Source organism: Coccinella septempunctata, chromosome 2 (genome assembly GCF_907165205.1).
Source record: "Coccinella septempunctata chromosome 2, icCocSept1.1, whole genome shotgun sequence".
NCBI lineage: Eukaryota > Metazoa > Arthropoda > Insecta > Coleoptera > Coccinellidae > Coccinella > Coccinella septempunctata.
Window position 1 is genome coordinate 36,013,773 of NC_058190.1, and position 22,823 is coordinate 36,036,595.

The window sequence follows — 22,823 nt, forward strand, 5'->3', positions numbered from 1 at the left end:
TCCTTCACATTCCCCCCTTCATCATCCGAAACTTCGCTCTCCACTCACAGAAAACATTCCGGGGATTGACAAATGGCATCAAGATGCACCCTACGATTCTCGTTCCATCCCTTTCCACGACGAGGAAATGGAAAAGCGGAAAATATGCGCGCCACCCCGATTTCCCCAGGAAAGTCGGGTTTTGTTCGAATGCAGGCAGCGTTTGGCGTTTAGTATTTTCACGACTGTTGTCGGGTGAACTGTTGCAGTATTTTCGGGCGTTATTATTTCATCAAATTTCTTTGGCATGAGTGAAACCTTATCCGATTTGAGGCTTTAGGCGAAGACAGGTGAGCTTTTTATCCTTTGAGCTTGTTGGGATCGAGAAATTGTGACGGGATGGAGAGAAATGAGGAAGTTCTCGAAGAGCATTGGTCTAATATACGATGACTAATGATATTATTGAATATTTTCGTGTTATTATGGCAGCAGAAAGGTTTCGTTCTAGCGTGCATCAATGTGTAATTCTATTAAGTGGAAACGAACGGCACAAATTATTTTCAAAGCGAGGTGCTATTCAACCAACATACATACGTTCAACTGGAATCCCCAAGAGGATTCTTAAAAAGATTCAGTAGGTAATCTATTGACTGAGCAATTTATTTCAAAGAAATGAACTAGTTGGAAAGAGTAATTTTAAAATTAAAAAAAAAATGCAATATGTTGAGAGATAATGGGCCATATACATAAAGAAGTAGTTTTTGTCCACTTTAGTTTATTGAAAGGAAATTATACATTTTACAAGCAACTGATAAGGATAGTATTATAGTAAAAGCAAATACTCTTCTTTATGCATAAGACTCAATGATTGATAAACTCTCTTCATTTCAAGTATTCTGTTCTGACGATCATATTTCTGATACCTTCAATTTTTTGTGTAACATCCAAAAACCATATTCATAATCGGGAAGTTCTGGTATCATAAAGGAAAACTCGAGCCCTGGAATAGCATATCGCCAATTTCACATATTGATTCATTACTTCCGGTCTTTGTTCTTCAAATTATTGCCAGCCATCATTTTAACTTGTTCAAACCCACAACCAAAGATCGACATACTGTCTGAAAACACTGAAAGATACTCAAACCAAATAATATTGGAACCTCTCGTCAGAAGTTAAGGGTATTGAATTAATTTTTGTTTTCCCCTCAATTTCAAAGAAATGATTTTATATTCACTGCAACAAAAAGAAAATATTTGAAAAAGTATAAACTTTTTTGAAATACCCGAATTCTAAAAATTTCAGAAATTCATGGTTCTATTAATTCTCAATGCAAAAAAAGACTTTCCATCAATAATTGCTTGGCATCTTCCCTGCATGTTTTCCCACGCAAGAAGTTGAGGAAATTTTGATCAAGTTGCGTTTCAAAGATGTCGCGGCTGTTGAAGTGTTTCAGACTATGAGCTGTGGACAATAAAGCCTCTGCGAATTTAGTGCCAATAGTGCTCGATTGGATTAAATTCGGGAGATTCAGGAGGTAATCCTAGATGTGGAACACCCATTTTTTCTCAACAGTAATCACCAGGTGGCATATACGTGCCAGTGCATTATCAACCACAAAAATCGAATTTCCCCAGTAGCTGCGTGAAATTGTGTTAATAACTTCATACCTAAACATATTTCCTGAGAGTTATAGTACTACGAAGTATCTACATACTAATAAATCAGTTGTCATCGGAATAAACTCTACCCTTAATAACAATAATTGTTGTTGAAACAGATTATACAATTTTCACAAAATGAGTTTTTAAACCAAAACACGTGTTTCGCTATCACAATAGCATCTTCAGGTGGGTGAAGGTAAACGTTTACCTATCATTTTGTGAAAATCGTATAATCTGTCTCAACTTCAATTAGGGATTTTCATCAAGTATCGGCCACATCAATTCAATATTTTTCTTAATAATATGGATTGCATAGTTCTCTTAGAAAAATCGTATTTTCTTTCAGGATTTAGCTATTTACGTGCATTGAACAGGAAAATGTTAAGAGATCAGGCTTCAAAAACTCATTCAAAGACCTATCATTGCGTCACTAATTACCTTCTCAGGGTTTTCAAAAATTTAGACGAAATTTCAACTTTCAGTTCTACCCTGTATACCATGCATTAAATTTAAATAAAGTTCCGGCGGACTAGACATCAGGTGATAAACTAGATGAAATCGGCTGCAAATGAACAACAAAATGATCAAAATCGATGCACACTTCAAAAAGTTATTTTAAAATGAATTTGGTGAATAATTCGACTGTCTGGTTTTTTTGTCTAGGCGTGTCTATGGGTTTAAATTTACTTACTGCACCCCTAAAAGGTGAATCTACCATAAAGGTAGATTTTTTATTTTCAAATATCGAAGTAGGTACTCGAAAACGTCTCATATGGTGAAGTATTCATAAGTGAGCGTTGAACTTCTCTTCTGTTCTCTCAGATCTCATTGTAAATCCCTAGCTGGAGAATGTAACAGTTATTTATATTATTATTAGGAATGTGAAGAGTCTCTGCTTGGAAATATGAAGAAAATTGTTAACTTTATTAATTCATCGGATATAAGCCTTCCCTCTGTAATGTATTCCAAAGATTCTGAGATCCACACTGACGAGGATATAGCTAATAATTTCGCACAATATCTCCTGTGACGCCACTAAGTATTTATGTTGCATCGATGAAATGATAAATGTTCCGATGATTCATGTCCAACAGGTGTTGGACGGTATCGATGCTTTTGATGTGAACAAGGCACCTGGACCAGATAATGTTCCAGTTATTTTTCTTAAAAAGTGTAAAGACTTCATCGCATTATCACTACAAATAATTTTCAGGTTGTTTACCCAGATTTTTCGAAGGTGTTCGACACTGTTTTCCATTCCATTCTTGCTACAAAGCTCAGCGACATTGGTTTTCATGGTCAGCTTCATCGGTGGTTGGTGTCTTATCACTCTTATCTCACTAACAGGGTTCAGTTCGCGACAATAAATGGAACATTCTCCTCTCCTATAATTGCCACATCAGGAGTGCCTCAGGGCAGTCATCTAGGACCGATGTTATTCCTTATGTTTATCAATGATATTGGTTTTGTATTTCGATTCGTTAAATTTCCTTTATTCGCTGAAACTTTTTATGTCGATTAAGTCCATTTCAGACATGATTTGTTTGCAGTCCGTTTGGAGGCATTGGGGAGATGGTATGCTGAGAACTGCTTTTCTTTGAATATAAGTAAGTGTAAGTCGATGGCGATTTCGAAACTTCAGAGTCCATTGTTTTCAACTTTTTTTATTGAGAGTTGTCCCTTAGAGCGTATAGGTGTTGTGAGGGATCTTGGCGTTTCCTGTGATAGTGAATCATCGTTCAAGCCACATTTTCAGGAAATTTCATCCATAGCACTTAAGACTAGGTTTCATTATCAGAAACACGAGAGCTTTTAGGAGCGTGGAGACGTTTTGATACCTGTTTGTAGCACTTGTCAGACCAACTCTTGACTTTTGGTCTCCGTATACTTTGGTTAACGGATTCTTTCTTGAGAGGGTCCAAAACAAATTTCTTAGGCATGTTTCGTTCAGGTTTGATATTGCTTCGCGACTCTTTTCAGCGAGTCATATGCGTGACCGGCTGGGGCTGTCTTCTTTAAGATCGAGAAGGCTGACGTGCTTTTTGTGGCAAAAATCTATATAGGACTTCTCTACTCTCCGGAGTTGCTGTCTCACCTCAACCCGAGTGTTCCTCCAAGACCGATGAGGCGAGCTGATCTGTTTAGTCCCGGTTTAACAAAAACTAATTATAGTTTTTATTATCCACTGTCTAAGATGATGAGTTGATATATTGAGTGGCTCGTTGTCAGGGTTGAGAAGGGATGTATCTACTTTGATTAGTTTGTAGTCTATTTTGTTTCTTTTTGATAATGTATTTTCGAATTTGTGCGCCTCACAATTGTGAATGTTGAAATTTTTGTTTTTATTGTAGCTATTTAATTTTTTCTCTTTGTGAAATGGTAGTACCGTTAATAAATAAATGAAACTTAGTTTTCAGAGCTGGGTCTTTGAATTTCTGGTATTTTCATGCTTTGCAATAGTCATAATGAAGAATCGGGAAGATGTGGGTGGAATTATATGTTCGAAGAAGATTCATCATATCAAAGAAAAACCATATTTTGAAAACCACCATTATATCGTTCTTAAGATATTCTTACAAGAAAAAATAAGTTCTTATGGATTTTCAACATCGTCTATCTTTTCAACGGAGCCGAATTGAAAAAAATAGTAAAGGGAAAAAGTTTTTCTACCCCAGGAGCCTTCTGTTGAAATATAGGTACAAGTCAAAGACTCACCATATATATGTTTTCCTGGAATTCATTACTTCAAATGCAAATAGTTCAGAAATGATTGAAGTTTATTAATAATTTCTAACTGGTCATAGGATAGGATACGATGCTCAAACTCACAAACTTCGGTTAAATCTGTTTCGCCGCAATCAGCATAAATTAAGGCAGAGATTACCAATTCCACGAATCATAAACCGAACAATTTAGTCGTCGACAAGTGTACTTTCGAAATCATCGAAACGGACCAGGAATAACCTAGGAACCCTCTTCATCTCCAGCCTTCAAAACTCCAAGGGAAGTCCACATTTAATGATATTATTTTCCAATTTTCCCCAAACCGAATTTCGAGTGGAAGTTAATTGGCAAAAGATGGAAATCGTCTTGGATGGAAAATAAGACCGTGACAATATTCCTACGGCTAACGAAAAGTATTTCGCCAACCTTTGAAGTAATTTCGGTTCATGGATTATGGGGTTTGCAGCTCTCTGCATATCTCATTAGACATTCCTAATAACTCTCCAAAATAAGGTGCACTTCTTTCGCTAATGAAGTCTCACAGGGTCATCCAGGTATCTAGAAGTTGTTTACATCAGGCTGAAGGTAAAGATGGGGGTTGATGCTACAGCCATTTGAGTGCTTCTGACCGTTTTACCAATTTTCAGGGTTATTTCTTGTACATTGAAGGTTCTTTCTCATTAGAGTTATATATGATTGTCTTCATTGATATACTAACCGTTATACATAGGGCGTTTCATTCCAATATTTATGCTATTGAAGATTTCAAAAGTTGGATCTATAGCAAAAGCTACTTGGTTTAACAACCATAGGTAGGTATACCTTTAAAGTATAACAGATTTTGAAATTTAGAGGAAATATTGTTTCATTTCATCATTTACAACTAATGAAGTCCATCAAAGTCTCATTTTCGAGGTGAAACTTGATATTAGATCGTTGACAAGACGAGATGAAACTTTGTTCAGTCTTTCAGTTTTGATTTGGAATATTGAGACTTGAAATATTTCTTGTCACGAGAAAAATGTGTTAAAATTGAAGCATTTCCATTTTTGTATAATATATTACAGTTACAGGATGTCGAAAGAATGAATTGTTAAATTTGAGAACGTTTGAAAGCAGAAATTCTTAATTTTACTTCAATACAATTCCCATTTGATGATTAGGTACCTAACAAAACGAAGATGGTTATAATATAATATAACTCTAACTAACTTGGGATCTTAATTTTTCAAAGGATTGTTAAATGATAAAGGCTACCGAAAGCCACAAAGAGAATCTAAAAAATACGTTTTCAGTATTTTGTCGAATATTTAAAAGGATGGCAAGCTTTTCTGAACTCGTTCATCAGATCTGAATCATAAAACATTTCTTGTTGAAATAGTTGAAAGTCAGCTTTGCTTAGAGCTTAGAATTATTGTAAATACCTACTACCTAGAATGAGGTAGACGATAAACATATCACAACGAAACATATCTCATCCTTTCGACTTGTATGAGTGGAAAGTAGATAAAAGTTCCTATTTTTTGCACCGCATATCTGAGAAGGTTGCATATTTGATCCTATATTGTCCTTTAAAACAAACACAAAAATTTCAAGTTATGAGGGTTACCTACTGAAGATACGAAAAAAGCAATAGATCATATTATTTGAAAATCCAAAACCCCTTATCCAATCTGCATTAACAAGTCTATTTATGTGCACGAAATGATATTTGGAGTAGCTTGAAAAGCGTATTGTGGCTTCGCTACATCACAAAGTTGGACAAAAACCAAATCGAACCTGTCAAAAATGAATAATGATAGCACATCAGTTTTCATTCGGAAAATCGATCGACGTCTGAATTTCCCGGTAGTTTCAGAATTAAACTCATTTTCCATGACACTTCATGGAAAATACAGTATGAATAGAATGATTACATTTTGAGTTCGGTGTATGGCACAGGTAAAAAATCCAAATCAGTTGGAGTTGCAATGAAAACACGTAGGTATATTTTTCATCGAATATCTATTCTGAATACCGTTTTAGTTCAAAGGGTAACAACGATCCTTTGAAATCGTGATTGTGGAAAGGCAGGCATGATTCTTCGAAGATTAGAACAGTCAAGCATTCCTTTCATACTATACTCTTCCTACACCCTTTGAAGGACTAGTGGGTGTCATTCTCAGAAACTATAAAGTTGGGGCTAATTGAATAGTTTCTCTATTGTAAAAGATATTGGTCGTTGCTTCCAACCTAAGATAGAAAGTTTTCGGCATTCGAAATGAATGTCTAGTCTGATGATGAGTCAAATGATCCAATGCAGTTAACACAAAAGTTCTGAATACTCTGATTTTTCCAAAGCTCACTCCTCTTCTTGGAGCTCAAATTGACGGACCTAAAATGAAAAAATGAAAAAAAAAACAAACAGGCAATTGTTGTGCTATTAGGACAAGAAAATAAACAATGACTTTTATATCATACAATTGGCAAAATAATTCCTAAAGTAAGAGAGCAAGGATCAGACATCCCACAACAACTGTGTTTTTTCTATTAACTTCTTTTGGATGATACTAAAATAAGGTTATACATATACAGCGTGTCCGCGCCATAGTGCAGCGGTCGATTACTCTAATTCTGTTAACTTTACGAAAAAGAGTTTGAAACATAACTTTCTTCATCTCCTAAAATTATTAAGAACTATACTAAGTGTTTCGTATTTTCTGTACAGCTATCAATTTCGTTATTTTAAATGGAACACCCTATATATTTTAACATTTTGAATTTCCTGTTAAATTTGAATATAAGTTTGATTACACAACTATGTCGGAATTCTCAACGGTTTTCGAGAAATTTGACTTTTTATTGATATTTTGAGGTACTTACATGAAGGACTACAGCTCCGTCCCTATTCTATGTAATTAAATCAAATTAGGACTGTGTCTAGTCAATAAATGAAACACTAAATTTTTTTCTGTAAATAAGCATATTAAATACAGGGTCCACGAAAACGTGCATCCATTATCAAGACAGAAATTCCTCTAAATCTTAATTTTTTTCAAAAGAAACCCATATTTTTTTCTGTTCATTATTTAAAACAACTAAAAGCGAACAAAAAAATCCGTCAGGACGAACCCCCTTGGGAACACGAAAAAATAGCGGGAGATGACCTTTTTTTGGTGTTACTCAACGTTGATGTATCTTATCGATCTTATCGAATGAACTTTGAGGGGACATAACATATATTTACAAGTTTGATAATGGTTGCTCGAGTTACGAGTTGTTTCTTAGACTGGAAACGCACCGGATGCAACATTTTGTTGCGAGACGTTGCGCATCATTTTGTCTCGCAAAAAAATGTTGCAAGCTTAAATCTAACTATCTTTCGCTAGCAACATTTCGTTTGCAACAAATTTTTCCTAGTGTATTTCTGAAGTTTGACAGGATCACACGTATTTCGACTTTCGTGTTTTCGAAGTGAATTAATTTGTATACGTATAGAAAATGGACCCGAATATCCTTATATGGCAATTTCTTCAATTACTGGAACCTGAAAAGTAGATTTGGATACATCCTTTATTTATCGTTGATGTAACGTTCATCTCTTCTTATAGAATATACGTTGGGAAGGTACGATAATGACAAATTTCTCATTGGTGGCTGCAATAGAGATGTATATTTGTAATAACGAAGTTGATAGCTGTCCAGAAGAAACGAAAAACTTTATATAGTTCTAAATAACTTCAGGAGATGCCCTACTTGAAGAGAGGAAAGTTTTATTTGAAACTCTTTTTTGTAAAGTTAATCGAATTACGGTAATCAACCGCTGCCCCATGGCGCGGACATCCTGTATAACTTGAAGAATAAATAATGATTCATATATGGAAGAATGGAATTGAGTAAAAATATTTGAATTTCAATAAAATGTAAAAAACTGTATTGTATGCCATTGGGGTGAATAAAATTATGACTTCATCTTTGCGGCTTTCACACACCCCTCGAAAGGAGCATTGACTTATCCCAGATATCAAAAGGATTAAGCTCTGTTGGAGCTTTTTGCCGGTTTTCTGGCTCATGGTGGTGGTCGGGTCTGGACTTCTCCTCAGCTTCCTGATGTCGATCGGCTGATGTTTTCCTCCTCAGTCAAGTTTCTCCTCATCTGGTTCTGATTGATCCGATTAGACTGTTTGATTTCTAGATACTTCAGTTTGAATGAACCGTCCCCTATTTGGCTCTAATTACACAGGGTGATTCATAACTATTGGGACATATGCTAAGGGCAGATTGTTTGGACCAAAATATGGCGATAGGACCAAATATACCTCAATAAAATATTGCTGTGGAAAAAGATACAGGGCGTTAAAGTTGAATTAAGAAATAAGTTTTCTGGAAAACGATCTAGGCGGCTTTGGAGGTAGCGAATTTTTATACTCATGTTACAGCCGAGAATATTAAAATTTGAAAGCATAGTTTCCACTAATTCTACGTAATTCTCTGCTTTATGATTGCCAAGAAAATTTTGTACTACTTGAACAAATGAACTCCAAGCGTTAGATTCAGTCTCGTTCAGTGATGTGGTGAATTGTGGATCTTTAACAAGTTGCCTTATTTGAGGACCATCAAATATACCAGCTTTTAGTTTTTCCGTGCTAATGCCAGGAAATTTACGTGACAAATATCCAAAACAATTTCCATCTCGATTTAAAGCCTTTACAAATTGCTTCATTAGGCTTAGCTTGATATGCAAGGGCGGAAGTAAGATTTTTTCTCTTGAAACCAAAGGTTCGTTGATCACGTTTCGTATTCCTTGAATCATAACATCTCTTGAAGGCCAATTTTTGTTAACCCAGTGCTCATTTTTAGCTCTGCTGTCCCAAAGGCACAAAAAACAAGGATATGTTGTATAACCACTCTGCTGTCCAAGGAGGAAGTTAATCATTTTTAAATCAACACAAATTGACCACTGATGTTCTTCGTTTTTAATTTTTCTCAAAACTAATGCTATTGTTTCATATTCTTCCTTCATGGTAGTAGAATGACCAATAGAAATTGAGCCATATTTGTTACCGTTATGTAAAAGAACACATTTTAAACTACGTTTTGAACTGTCAATAAAAAGGCGCCAATCATCTGGAGTGTATTCAGGCAAACCCTGTATCTCAGAAACTAGAGCTGATAGAAAAAATCTGGTGGTATTTTTGGAATCAGCACATTAAAAACATCTGAAATCAGATGTTAGATTTCCGGCACCAAATTTTTTTTTTCATTTTGGTGGCCTGTGTTTTCATTGTTATTATTATTACGAAATTAGTATTACCCGATTATATTGAAACGAACATTATCGTTTCAGACTTACAATAACTGACTGCATTTGAAAAAAACCTACATCATCAACAAGACTAAAAAGCATGGATCTCCGAATGAATTCTGTGGAGAATGAAGACATATGTCAACCGCATCCTGTCACCTGCGGCGTTCCTTTTCCTAAGTGGTTTAACATGTCATCACAAATCGACTTCATACATCGAGCTCTCAGCAGTTCCTTTTTGGCTAGCGAAAATTGTCTGCGAGATCCAGAGGAAGTATCGACAGATGAAAGATGCCATTATTGAAATACAGGGAAAATATTCGGAAATAACGGAGTTGTGAAATGGATTGTATTTTTCCTTTTATTCGAATCCTTCCGTGGATGGGAGAATTCATTCGAGTGGATGATTCTTATTTCTCGCATCTGGATGGAGGGAAAAGGGGATAATCTTCCGGATCTTACCTGCAGTTGTTCCTAGTTCGTTATCGATTCTGGGGGAAAACGCAAAATGAAATTGCATTGATATCTATTAGGAAAATTTCATGAAATGTCGCATCCAATTCAATCGGGTTCTTTCGATAGGGATCTCGTTTCTGATAAATCCGAAATTATGAATCCAACCTGATTTTTGAGGCATGGGAGACTGGGATTACTGGTTATGTTCTAAGATATTCACTGAGTATTTTTTCATTTGAAGCAAAACATTATTTCTGCTATAATATTGAATTTAGAAATAAACTGCTCCACATTAGTTAGGGATATTGACTTAAATTGCAAAAAAATATAGTTAAAATAAGATTTTTGTGATGAAAATTCATATTAATATGATTTCAAGTTGCAAATTATAGCCTCTAGGTCTGCAGCGAATACAGGGTGGTTTAGAAAAATCGAGTAAAATAACGACATTTCATTCCCAGATAATTTCAAGCATTTTAACACTATCAATACAATGTATGGCCTCCGCCGGCATCAATAACAGCTTGACATCTTCTTTGCATTCTACACACGAGGTTGTTGAACATTTCTTGAGGAATTTGGTTCCATAAACGGGGAAGAAGCTCTCTCATCAGATCATTTAAGGATTCTGGGCTGGGGTAGGTTGATGATTATCTAATCTTCTTTGGAGCATATCCCATGCATGTTCTATGCAATTCAAATCTGGTGAGTGCGGAGTAATTGCTAAATGTGGAATACCAAGCTCCTCGCGCGCATTCTCAACTATGGCTGCACGGTGCGGTCTAGCGTTATCGTCTAGAAATTGAAAAGTTTCACCAATAGCAGCGTGAAAATTTAGCACAACATTGTCAATGACATGCTCCCTATAGTGTAGGGCGGTCATATTCCCACGACAAAGGTATCCATATCAACATATCCCGGCCCATACCCCATACCATAACATTACCCCCTCGGAATAGATGGACTTCTTGGACATAGCGACGATTGCGGGGTATGCGTGGGATTGTCCATACCCTTATTCTTCGAGAATGTGAAAATCGTCCTATCTGGATTCATCAGTGAAAAGGACACTACGCCATTGATCGTTTTAATTGTTATGTTGCCTTGCCCATTCCAGTCTTTGACGCTTATGGTCACATGTTAATGGAACTTCTCTTAATGGAAGTCTAGAACCTAGATTCACCTCTCTCAAACGTCGCCTGATGGTATCTATGGAAACTTGGACCCCATCTTCATTTTGAAGAGTATTCCGCAGCATTCTACACGTAGATGTAGGGTTTCCTCTGGCCGAAACGGTGATGAAACGATCCTGAGCAGGTGTTGTTTTTCGTCGCCCACCAAACCTTGTTCTTTCCAACTCGGAAACTGTCATCCTGAACCTATTCCAAAGTCTAAATATCACACTTTGGTTGACTTGGAGCCTTTCCGTTACAACAAACTGAGTTAGGCCACCCTGTAGCATTCCGATAGCCCTATTAGCCTCAGCGTTTGTTAATTTACGTCTTGGCATTTTCAGGAAACTCGGTTCAAATCGAAGCCGTTGATAAACTGACTTCATTTCAAAATAGGAACATTCATGAAGCATATGCAAAGAACCAAACTTCAGAAAAAAAGGGACCAGATTGACGAAATGTCTCATACTGATTTTTATTGGATCGATTCAAGTTGTAATTGAGTTTCAAATGATTTTACAGCGATTTTCTCGAAGATTACATACTTTTAAAAACGATTCTATACGATATCCCTAACTCTTGTGTAGCAGTATAGTTTAAGTATATCCATGATGAGCTGGAAAAGCTTCATTAAGTGATTGATGGAAATACTATCAAAATATCGTAGAATTGACATGAATTTATTGAATATTCAATTGAAACTGGAAAAATTTCAGGTAACCTAACGACTATTCATTGTTACCTCGCAGATCTCTCTGTTGCATTGCTTCAACATTATCTGCATATCGTGCTCAGTCAAATTTATGTGTACCTATGTCCAGTTGTTTCCTAAAGTTGGGGAGCCAAAGAGAGAAATTCGGGATTTACACGAGCGTGTCAGACTAATATAAGAAGAGATACCTTTGACCCTGTAGAGTACCTCTACCAAAAATTAGACCTGTATATAAGGGGAATGGTCTGGGACAGCCTGTCAAAATAGTTAAAAATAAACGATTATTGTACATATTCGAGGGTGTCAGATTGAGATATGTGGTTAATTACATGTTGAAGAGTATACATGCTCGTAATCTGACAATTTAAGCGTTACGAAAATGAGTGGAAGGACGCTAAACTTGAAAAAAAAATCGTCACGTGTACATTCTCGAGCGCGGTGGCTTTTTTCTTATTTTGAAGCTAATGATTCGAAAATAAAGGGAAAAATATAATCTGACAGTTTCAGCAGACCAAAACAATGAAAATTGGTCATTAAGGTCACAAAAATTAGGTTTTTCGAATTATCTTTTCTCGTGGGCTTCAAATTGCTTTCGTATTCATTACAAAAGATGTAGAGCATAACATTGTCCACAAATTTTGTCCGAAGCAAATTTTTCTACGTTTGAACGTTTTCGAGATATATGGCGATGAATGTACATTAGACTAGGTTTCTAAATTGACCTTGGCCTTTCGCATGTGTGGCTAAGCTCCTCGATATTATCGCCCACTAACTCGAAATCCGTAAAGAATATGTAAAATTGCTTCAGACAAAAGTTGTATAGAATTTTATTACCTCCAACTTTCATAATGAATACAAAAACCATTAGAGGTATCTACAGGAAGGGAGATATTTCAAAAAAATACCTTGTTATCAACTTCGAACTGTCAGATTGAAAAAACACTGATTAGTGTCAGAGTAATCTGTATGAAAATCAGACACGCTCGAGTATGTAAAAGTAACGATTTTTTTTGCATTTTCAAAGGACCACTGTGACCTCGCGTCACGTCCGAATTTTCAGTCTCTTGAAAAGTAGCTTCTTTGGGCCCAATTAACATGCCCTGTAAAAATCTGACACGCTGGTATTTTTTTTTTACCATTTTCAAGTTTTCCGTACGGCTAGCCCCACCATGAAAACTGTGTTAGATCAACCTGAATTTATTATCAGAGACACGTAGGGCATATATACAGTATCTTAATCTGACAGGCTCGACTATGTACACCTGACGATGACGAGTAACCCGAATATGGCTGTAACCATAGAAATCGGACACTAAGGAGCACCTAGATTCGAATCATACACAATTAATTAAATTCACTAAGCAACTTTCAGTAAGTTAGTAGTAGGTATTCAAATCAAACATCAAAATACGCATCCGAACTCAACCATTAAAAAAAAACGATAAGCTTTTAATTTTATGGAAACAAAACAACAACAGCCATAGTATAATTCCAAAAGTGCTCACCTTGGCGCTGCATTACTATTTTGCAACGCCATGTTTATTCTATCTTTAATCTATAGCTTATGATAAATTTCATATCATTCATTTAGAAAGCAGTGATTGGTATTTTGGTATATCTGAGAAAATCAATAATCTAAATATTGACGATATCATCAAATATCCAGATAAAAGCTCTCATAGTGACTGTAGGTTATATCCATCTCAGTGACGACGTTAGGGAGGGTCAGTGGTGGCCCGTGCCAATTCTGAAGTTTTGCTGCCCCTTTTCCCTAAAATATGACATAAGCATAAAAGTTGTTGTACCGCTCTGAGGTATTTGATTTTCGAAACTCATTGACATATCAAGGGCTATATGAATAGGATAATTTCCAACATGAAAACACAATATTCCGACAGATAATTTGTGAATTACTGCAGGCCATAAATCATAAACCTAGATCAGTTATGAATATTCATATCTTCAACAAATGAATTTGTCCTATAACCTATATAGGTACCATCGCCATCATTATTTCCCATCAATCCTGCAGTAGATATCCAATTTCAATATGCATTCGGTGAATTTAAGCGATGAAATATGACGAATTATAAACCAAGTTCCACGAACCGCCGGTTTTGAATGGCGGCAATTGTTGTTTTCCCATCACTCTATTTTTTCCACCACTCTGAATATTCGATGTTTTCGCAAATTCGAGTTATTCAATGAATGATTTTATACATTATACTGCAAGTATTATATGCAGTGTAATGACATTATAAGCATATATACTACACCTCGTTATTCATATGCCATCAGCCGAAGCTGCAAATGGAAAAATATAGAAGGATTCATATGTGTTTTTTTCTTGTGGGTAGAGAACCTGCTTTTTTTATTTCAAAGATGGTTTGAAAGATGACTACGGGGGAACGATGAGAGTTTTATACAGGGTGTCTGTAAACGAATGCGAAGGACTTAGGGAGATGATTCCTCGATGAAAATAAGCAGGGGTAGTCCCTATAAATTTTCTTCGAAATCGGAAGGCGATGACGAGTTGACAGTTTTTGATATTCTTCACGGGTTCTAAAAAACACTAAGTTATAAAACTATACATAACATATGAAATCTAAAACATTTTATTTGTACCATCTACTTAGTGCTTTATATTATGTATAGTTTTATGACTCAGTGTTTTTTATAAGCCGTAAAAAAAATTGAAAACGGTCAACTCGTCATCGCCTTCCAAAGGCTGTATCTTGGAAGGCTGATCGATTTAGAAAAAAATTTATAGCCCTGCTTATTTTCATAGAGGAATCATCTCCCCAAGTCTTTTTTATATCCCTCAAACTTTTCTACCAATTTTATTTCGATTGCAGTGAACACACTGGATGAACTTATGGATCGCATGGAGAATTTTCTTGCAATGGGCTTATCGAAATTTAATCCATTCATCTCAAATGAGTTGCTTCTGAGAATTCACAGTTTCGAAAAATATTATATCCAGAAAAGCAAATGTACTTCATTATATTGATTTTTCAATCATTGAAACAGTTGCTTCCTGAAGTCCTCTTCATTGGGAATAATCAAAATTGAATAAAAGCTTTATTCGATAAAAGTAATTTTATGTTATTTTCCAGCAAGTTGTTGTCGCGAAACATATTAATTTCTGGAGAGAGAAAGACAGAGGAAGGTATAGGTCACCAGCACGTATAAATCAACAGATAATGTTATCTTCCACTTTGTCGATCGATTCCTAGATTAACACAGCATGAGGCAGATGAAAAATGAGGGTTGAAGATAAACATCAGGGAGTAGATGCCATTGACCGCATCAGAGAAAAGGACAAAATGATACGCATTTCAGTAACTTGAGATCACTGCAATGAAAAAGGAATGGCGCCGATCAAAATATTCTTATACGTCAGAAAGGCAATTTTGAATGAAAAGATGCTTGATTCTTTATTCCCCCATTCTCGTTGAAGCTTCATGATAGATGGAATTTTTCTGTTCCAGCATTCAGTAGAATATGTTGGCAATTTATAGCCAGCATGATAAAAGTTACAGTGAAGTAGTGAAGATAAACTCTGAAATTGGGGAGCGAAATCGTCCAAAAGTGAAAATAGATTTAGGTGACACTAATGACGTCGTCCAGAGAGTGGTGAATCTTGGAATCCGATTTGAGGTCGAATATCGTATATACCTACCAAAGATTATAGAGTAGAAAGATAGGAAACGCCCTCATATCGCTAGTACTAAAGACCGACTACATTTTGGCCAGTGAAAACACGCGTGACAATGAGATGGCGCTAAAAACGCACTGTCAATACAGGAAAACTTTTTGATAACAGTTTTCTGTTTTTTAATTGAGGGGCGCAAAATTCGAATTCTATTTCTCGTATTGCATTCCAATATTGACTTTGTTTCTATCAGAAAACAAACATCCTGAGAGACAAAACAAAAGTATGGTTAGGTTAGGTTAAGATAACCATACTTTTGTTTTGTCTCCCAGGATGTTAGTTTTCATCTAAACATTGTTTGGAATCAATTGATATCAAGGAAAAACGCTGTTGGATGTGCTATATGTTTATTTGCCATTCATAAAAAATTTACAAAAATTCAAATAGTGGGCAATAAATGAAGCTTTAACTAGGACACTAAAGTATATGGTGATCTGCTATACGTCGAAGGTGTTGTTTCTGTATAATAGGTTGTTCTGAATTAATGAACTTAGTTAAATTTGTAAAATATACATATATCAGAAATTAATATGAACCAATATTCAATATACCATCATAGCATACATATTCCAGTTACATATGTAGGTATTATTTAAAGAATTTTCAGAACCACACTTAAAAAAAAACCTTAAAGGCATATGCAAGACCTGTATGTCAGTATAGTTTCTTGGTGCTTTTTTTTATGATTTCCTTATGATATGGTCTCTTCATGACACAATATACAAATTGATTAATAAATGAACAAAACACTCACAGCAGGTTTCATAAAACTTTGACTTTCCAAACATCAATTTCACAAGCACTCGGTTCCCAAATGGAAATCAATAAAACCTCTGCATTTCTGAATATATTGAAAGAGTAGCAATTGAGAATCATTGAATGGACCTATAAAGATCATAATTTCTCCTTAATAGGCCTTTCATGCAAGGGATGCTTTCTGCATACAACAATTTACGTCGATGAACAGTTCTCAATTGACCTGCAGTAAAATGTTCATTGCACATGGTATAGTTAGTAGTGTTTGCTGAAGTAATTGTCTTCAAGTCCTGAGAATTGTATCCACTTCGGAGCACTGAAAATTAGAATCAATGAATGACCGATTCACATATTACGACTTTTGATACTTACGCTTCCATTTTCCTTAGTTGAGTGAAAAACCTAATCACATAAAATACATTATATTATTTGATCCACCGTTCTTCACCATTCAATAATTTTCACCAAGAAATAAGACAAAAAAATTCAAAAATCAGCAACTAGAACGAGCCAGATAAACAAAAATCGGAATATTCAAAACCTCTTTGATCAAAATCGACGTCTGAAATCTTAAAAAATTTCATATATTTCTGCAAATGGCACTCAAATTAATATTTTAACCAGACCTAGCGTCTTAAAAACACGCGTGACACACAGATGGCGCTCAAATCGCTTTAGTCGCCTCGTTTCCCATCTTTCTACTCTATAATCTTTGATACCTACTGCTTCCCTTGAGAGATAACAGATTGAAGGGTTGAAAATAATTCGAGTAATATCTTCTGTGAATTTTGTTTTTTTAAGAGGGGTCTGCACCGTTTTATTGGTCAGTTCAGAAAAAGGAACAGAATTTCTTATGTCAGAAACTACTAATTTATATGGGGTTTTCATTATAATTCAATTCAATCAGTTCCTCACCTCAGAAAGTCAGAATTTTTTTTTCATTGAGGAACAAATATTCGTTCATGCTATTGACTTTCCGAGGTGAAATAATTTCTTGTATGAATTTCCACATGAAAAAATTTCTGGAAAAGTCCCGCCATTGGCTATAATTCGTATCCTGGTAAAATTGAAAAAAATAGTTCGTTAAGTGCTGCCGTCTTTTGGACGAAAGTGGAAACTATTGTGATATTCGTAACTTATCGACGTTCAAGTGTTCTGTCAACACCCCACATTCTGGTAGTCTTTCCCCCTCTACGCCTTATACGGATGGCGAGAAAGTCCCGTGTATAAACTCCTCTTAAATCTATGATTACAGCAAAAAAGAAGGACCTATGAAAACGATTGCGGGCGTTAATACGGTCTAATTCAGAATTGAAAATGAATTTATTTTTTGATTATATAAATCGACTTCTCGAAGATGAAACATCGGATTACAAAATGCTGACGTCATTCGATAGCAGGATAGAGCGGTACAATCAACAAAGTGATTATGTCCTTTAGTTCGAACTTCGTTTTCAAATGAAGCTAGAAAAGTCAAAACTATTTAGAAAACTTTCAGATATCACTGATATTAATTGTGAAAATAGAAATCTCCTTGATCCTAATGTTTTCTCATTCTTATAATGGACACACTATACAGCTTCTAAAACGACCTAATATCCATTCTGTGAAAATTTATGATCTTCGTAATTATTATTATATTCTCAATCGTTTTGTTCCTAACGACTAACATTACTGGATGAACAATGGGCTAACGAGTTTCATCAAAATTCACCGTCGAGTAAGCTCTGGAAATTTCATGTCATGTTGGTATTCTGTGCTTGAACCTTGTGCACAGTCTGAGAATCGTAAACTCCTTTACTCCTATTGTAATTGCAGATGTGGCGATGTAAATGAATATGCTTTGAAAGTTTATGTACCTATAAACCATAAGAGAATCGGTTTATTGCAACGAGAGACAAAATATTTCAGAAATTCAGTTTCAATTTCGGGATGAAAATTCGAGAGCCATAACAAAATTAAAGGAGATTTTCACAAATACATGGTGTTTTCAAAGATTGTTCTTGTCGAATATTTCACCAAAAATCGCCTCTATGAAACATTCAAGATGGCGGAGCTTTCATTTCCCAAGTCAATAGTGACTCCATGAAATTTCGATCAGTGAAATAGGACGGACGAATTGTACAGAATCGAGAAATATGAAAGGCATTGTGATTGTTGATATATTTTCATTTTCGGGAAATTGTTGAAAGATGCTGAAGATGCAATTATTGAGCTGGGAGTGATTCTGTTTCATGCGACCGTTTCTCTGAAAGAATGTAGAAAATTATAATTAAAAAAGGCCATAACTACTGGCAGAATTCTAGCAACAAATTCTGGAAATAGTCTAGAAGGAGACAAGATTGCTATTCCATGGCAAGATTGATATGTTCATTACTTGAACACTGCATATATTTGAATCATTGCGATTTCTTTCTTTGCTGTCATTTGAAAAACTGTTTATTGTGAAAGGAAAGAAATTTCTTGTTGAATTGTTTGTAACCTAAGTGATATTATTCCTACTTACTATATTTTTACCGCATTAAACACTAACATTGAATTAATGGTGAACGTGGAATATTGAATTTAGGTGGATACTTGATGAAAATCCATAATTGAACTAAAAACACGAAGCACAATAGTACGATAGAGATAGTTTCGTGGTTTACCAACTCATGTCAGTGAAATTTATATAAATCTTGTGTGTTTTTAGTTTAATGGCGAAATATAGTGACAGCTTCAAACCTTTTTTTTTACATTACTATTTTCAAAAGGTAATTTGCACTTCTTCACATACGACCATATTTGTTACTTAATCGATCTCAAGTGTTTATCTGACAGTAAAACAAAACATTCTCGGTCGCTAAAGCAACTGAAAGACAACCATAATTTTTGACATTGTGTATACGTAAAAATGACACGCTTTTTTATTAGCATCGTCGAAATTGGCTGTTGCCATTAAAAAAAAATCGATGGCGTCATAGCTCGTCGTCACAAATATGGAACCTATGTCAAGAAGTGCCTTTGTTTCAAAGAAAATCGGCGTGTCAGAGGATTGTTTCGACAATCTCTGTGTTATCAATAATGAATTTATTCGTTACTTTTCTAAAGCACTGTACAGGGTGGGCAAAATACGTTGTCTTCTGAGAGGACCTCGAGAACTACAGCAGCTAGAAGAAACGGATGACACATTTCCGAGCTCATTTTCGCGGAGAAACAAAGAATGGTGAAAACCACAGCCTCTTACGATAGTTCGTTTTTGAGTTTGACAATTTCGAAAAGTTGTCATAACTTTTTTGTCTTTGAAGTTACAAACCTGAAACTCGAACCTTCTACAGGCACTTTTTTACGTATAACACTGATGAGAAGGAAATATTTGTTTATTTCGAATCATTAGGTGAACTTTCATTTTTTTAAATGCAAACTTTTATGGAATCTTCAAGTTTCGGATCTGTAACTTCAAAAACAAAAAAGTTATGAGAACTTTTTAGAATCGTCAAAATCTCAATTTGTGTTTATAACTCGAAATCTAATAACGATAGGCCGACTCTGTTATTAGATTTGGATTAGCCATAAAAAAGAGCTAAAGAATGCGTCATCCCTTTTGTTCTAGCTGCTATAGTTCTCGAGATCCCCTCAGTAGACATTTTGCCCATCCTGTATATTTACTCAGATACATGCGAAAATTTCAACTTTCTGCTACTCAAAACATCAGCCTGCTATTTTTCGCAATCGATAAACCTATTATGTAAACAAAAGATGAGAAAACTCAGGATTAGAAAAACATCTACCCACGGACATGTCATCGACCTTGATTCGGGAAAATCCTTTTCAGTATAATCGTTCTTGGTCGTGGAACATCGAACTGTAGCCGGAAAATGTCGGCTATTTCTCGATTCTTTACACTGATTACAATGCTCTTCGCATCGTTTTCGAGGAAATGGATTCTAGATGGATATATTTATAGTGAAACAAAATCCGTTGCGGAGAGAAAAATTCTCGATTTTCATGTCCTAATTGGATCAATTCTTTGAAAGAGGACACTAATGAGACCTTGAGAACATAGAATCCGCAGATTTTATTTCGATGATTGTTACTCCGATTCTGTTTTTATCTCAGAGTTACATGTTGCTTACGGGATAATTACCTAAGATGGTTCTTAAGGCGTCGCTGTTATTTCAAACTGAATAGTACACATGAGCATAACATGAAAAATAGTTGTAAAGATGAAAAAAAATTGACTTGTGAATTTAAAAAAATTATTTGTGAGGATGTTTGAGGTAGGCTGCTGAAAGAAACCCTTCTCTTTTATGGCTGCGTCTGTGTGAAGAGTAGCAATGCTTTATATTATGTGATTCAGAGCTATTTGCGAGCCGAATTTATAGGATCCTTACAAAAGGTTGTTTCATCGGAGTGTCTATGAATTTTGAAATTATATCATATTTAGTTCTGAACCCACCAGCAATGAGCAGTACATAATTCGAATCCCACCGCAACAAATGAGGATCGCAAAGACAAAGTCAATGCTCGATTTGAATGAAAAAATTTACCCACATACACTGTGATCCATCTAAAACGAAAATCGAGGAGTTAAACTCGATTTTCCGTCTTCAAAGTAAAAATGTGGAGGAAAACTCTTCCGCTCTTTGCATCCCCATAACTACAACTTCCTAAGAGGGGTGAACACAACAGGGATGAACAGGGATGAGGGGTGTTGCGATACCTCATGTTGAAGATCTGATCGAGTACAATCTGATCCTGAAATTTCGATAAAAATTTTTATCGATAACGAAATGACAGGTAAAGTAGTGGAAGAGTACCTTCTTACCTTTGTGATTAGTTTATTAAATGTTAGAAATGGGCACCATTCACTTACATGAAGTGATTAAGTTTTGCTGAACAAGTTAACGTAGATTACTCAAGATTTCTGGTGTACCTTAGAAATAAATTCTTCCATAGCATGTTCTATAATCGATCAAGTAGAAATAAAAGAAAACATACTATATTTTTCTATATTTTTATTCTTAGGCGATCGATTTCGGATTATTATTATTCCATCGTAAGGCCAGCTGAAAATACAAAATGATAAATACGAGATTTATTTACATTATATTCAATTTTTTCTCTTCAAGGATGTTTATTTTTTATTTTTCAGATTAAGAGTATGCAACTTATGAGACTTACTGTCGTATGGAAGTTAAAATGGACCAAATTGTTCTTCATTATTTATTGTTTCTACTATTATATATCTATTTTAATTAAGAAAACTAAAGAACGAAACAGGAAAGTAGACAAATAATAGTAGAAACAATAAATAATTAAGAACGATTTGGTCCATTGGTCCTTCGTTGAATAAAGCCACTGTTGTTCGCACGGTGAGTCGTTATTTCTGAAAAATAATTTTATCATTTCCACCCTTTCTTTTACGGAATACACCATTGTAATGTTCTTGAAAATTCACGGTAGAGTAAGGTAAATCAAAAACATGGTCCATCTACTCCTTTGGACAAAAAATTAGGAACATAACTCCTAAATATACTCCATTCACTTTTATTTTAGCACTCGTTTGGCCATGGAAATTTGACACATTTCACTCTGTATAGTACGAAAATGCGGGGTTAGGACGCTTGTCAAAACATTTTTGGGTTTTAAACAAACGCTATGTTGCCCGTTCTCCGTAAAAGTTTCGTATTATTACTTATTTTAACAGAATGTCGAATCTCTTCGGAAAATATGTGACGAACATAATTGCAGTTTATACAAACTGATTGAAAGCATACCAAATCCAGTTATTTGCATGGAAAATACAAGAGATCAGCTTGAGGAAAGTTAATGTTCGTTATCTTCTTTGGCTAAAGTTTGAATACGTTACATCAGTAGTAGATTTCAAAAATATTAACCCGAAGATCAAATGCATATGATGCAGTGGTTGGGAATGGGTATATCCCGAAGGAATCAACAGATAATTACAAGAATGTTAAATTCTTCGATGAAAACCATCTTGCATCAATGTAAGTAACAGGAGAACTGACGCGTATTTGTGGCTGTTCATCTTGATAAACTGATATGATAATAATAATTAGGTATTTATTGTTACCTTAAGACATTAAGAATGTATAGGACTAGTCAAATGAAAAATAGAAAAATCAATTTTCGGGAACTTATTCTACGATGACATTCATCGAAAATCCTGTAGTAAACTTTTCGCATTAATTCACTCAAACATAATATTCTCAAATGCCACCACTTTTTTGGGTCTCCCAATAGAAGGAAATTCTTTGTCATCCTCTTCATTCACAATCTTTCTGATTGTGGAAATATTCAGCTAAAATATAAGTTGCTTAGATTCAGATGAAACATTATATAAATTCTCTTACATTGA

The 22,823-nt window shown here is 35.2% G+C and overlaps 1 protein-coding gene across 2 annotated transcripts in view; it reads left to right on the forward strand.

Moving 5' to 3' along the window:
* The first annotated feature begins 221 nt into the window (after positions 1-221).
* The window catches only part of LOC123308014, a 162,698-nt gene continuing 140,096 nt past the window's right edge, over positions 222-22,823 (forward strand). For both annotated transcript variants that reach the window (XM_044890531.1, XM_044890532.1), the window contains exon 1: positions 222-329. The gene's annotated coding sequence lies outside the window, so the exon portion shown is untranslated. The remainder of the gene's footprint in view (positions 330-22,823) is intronic.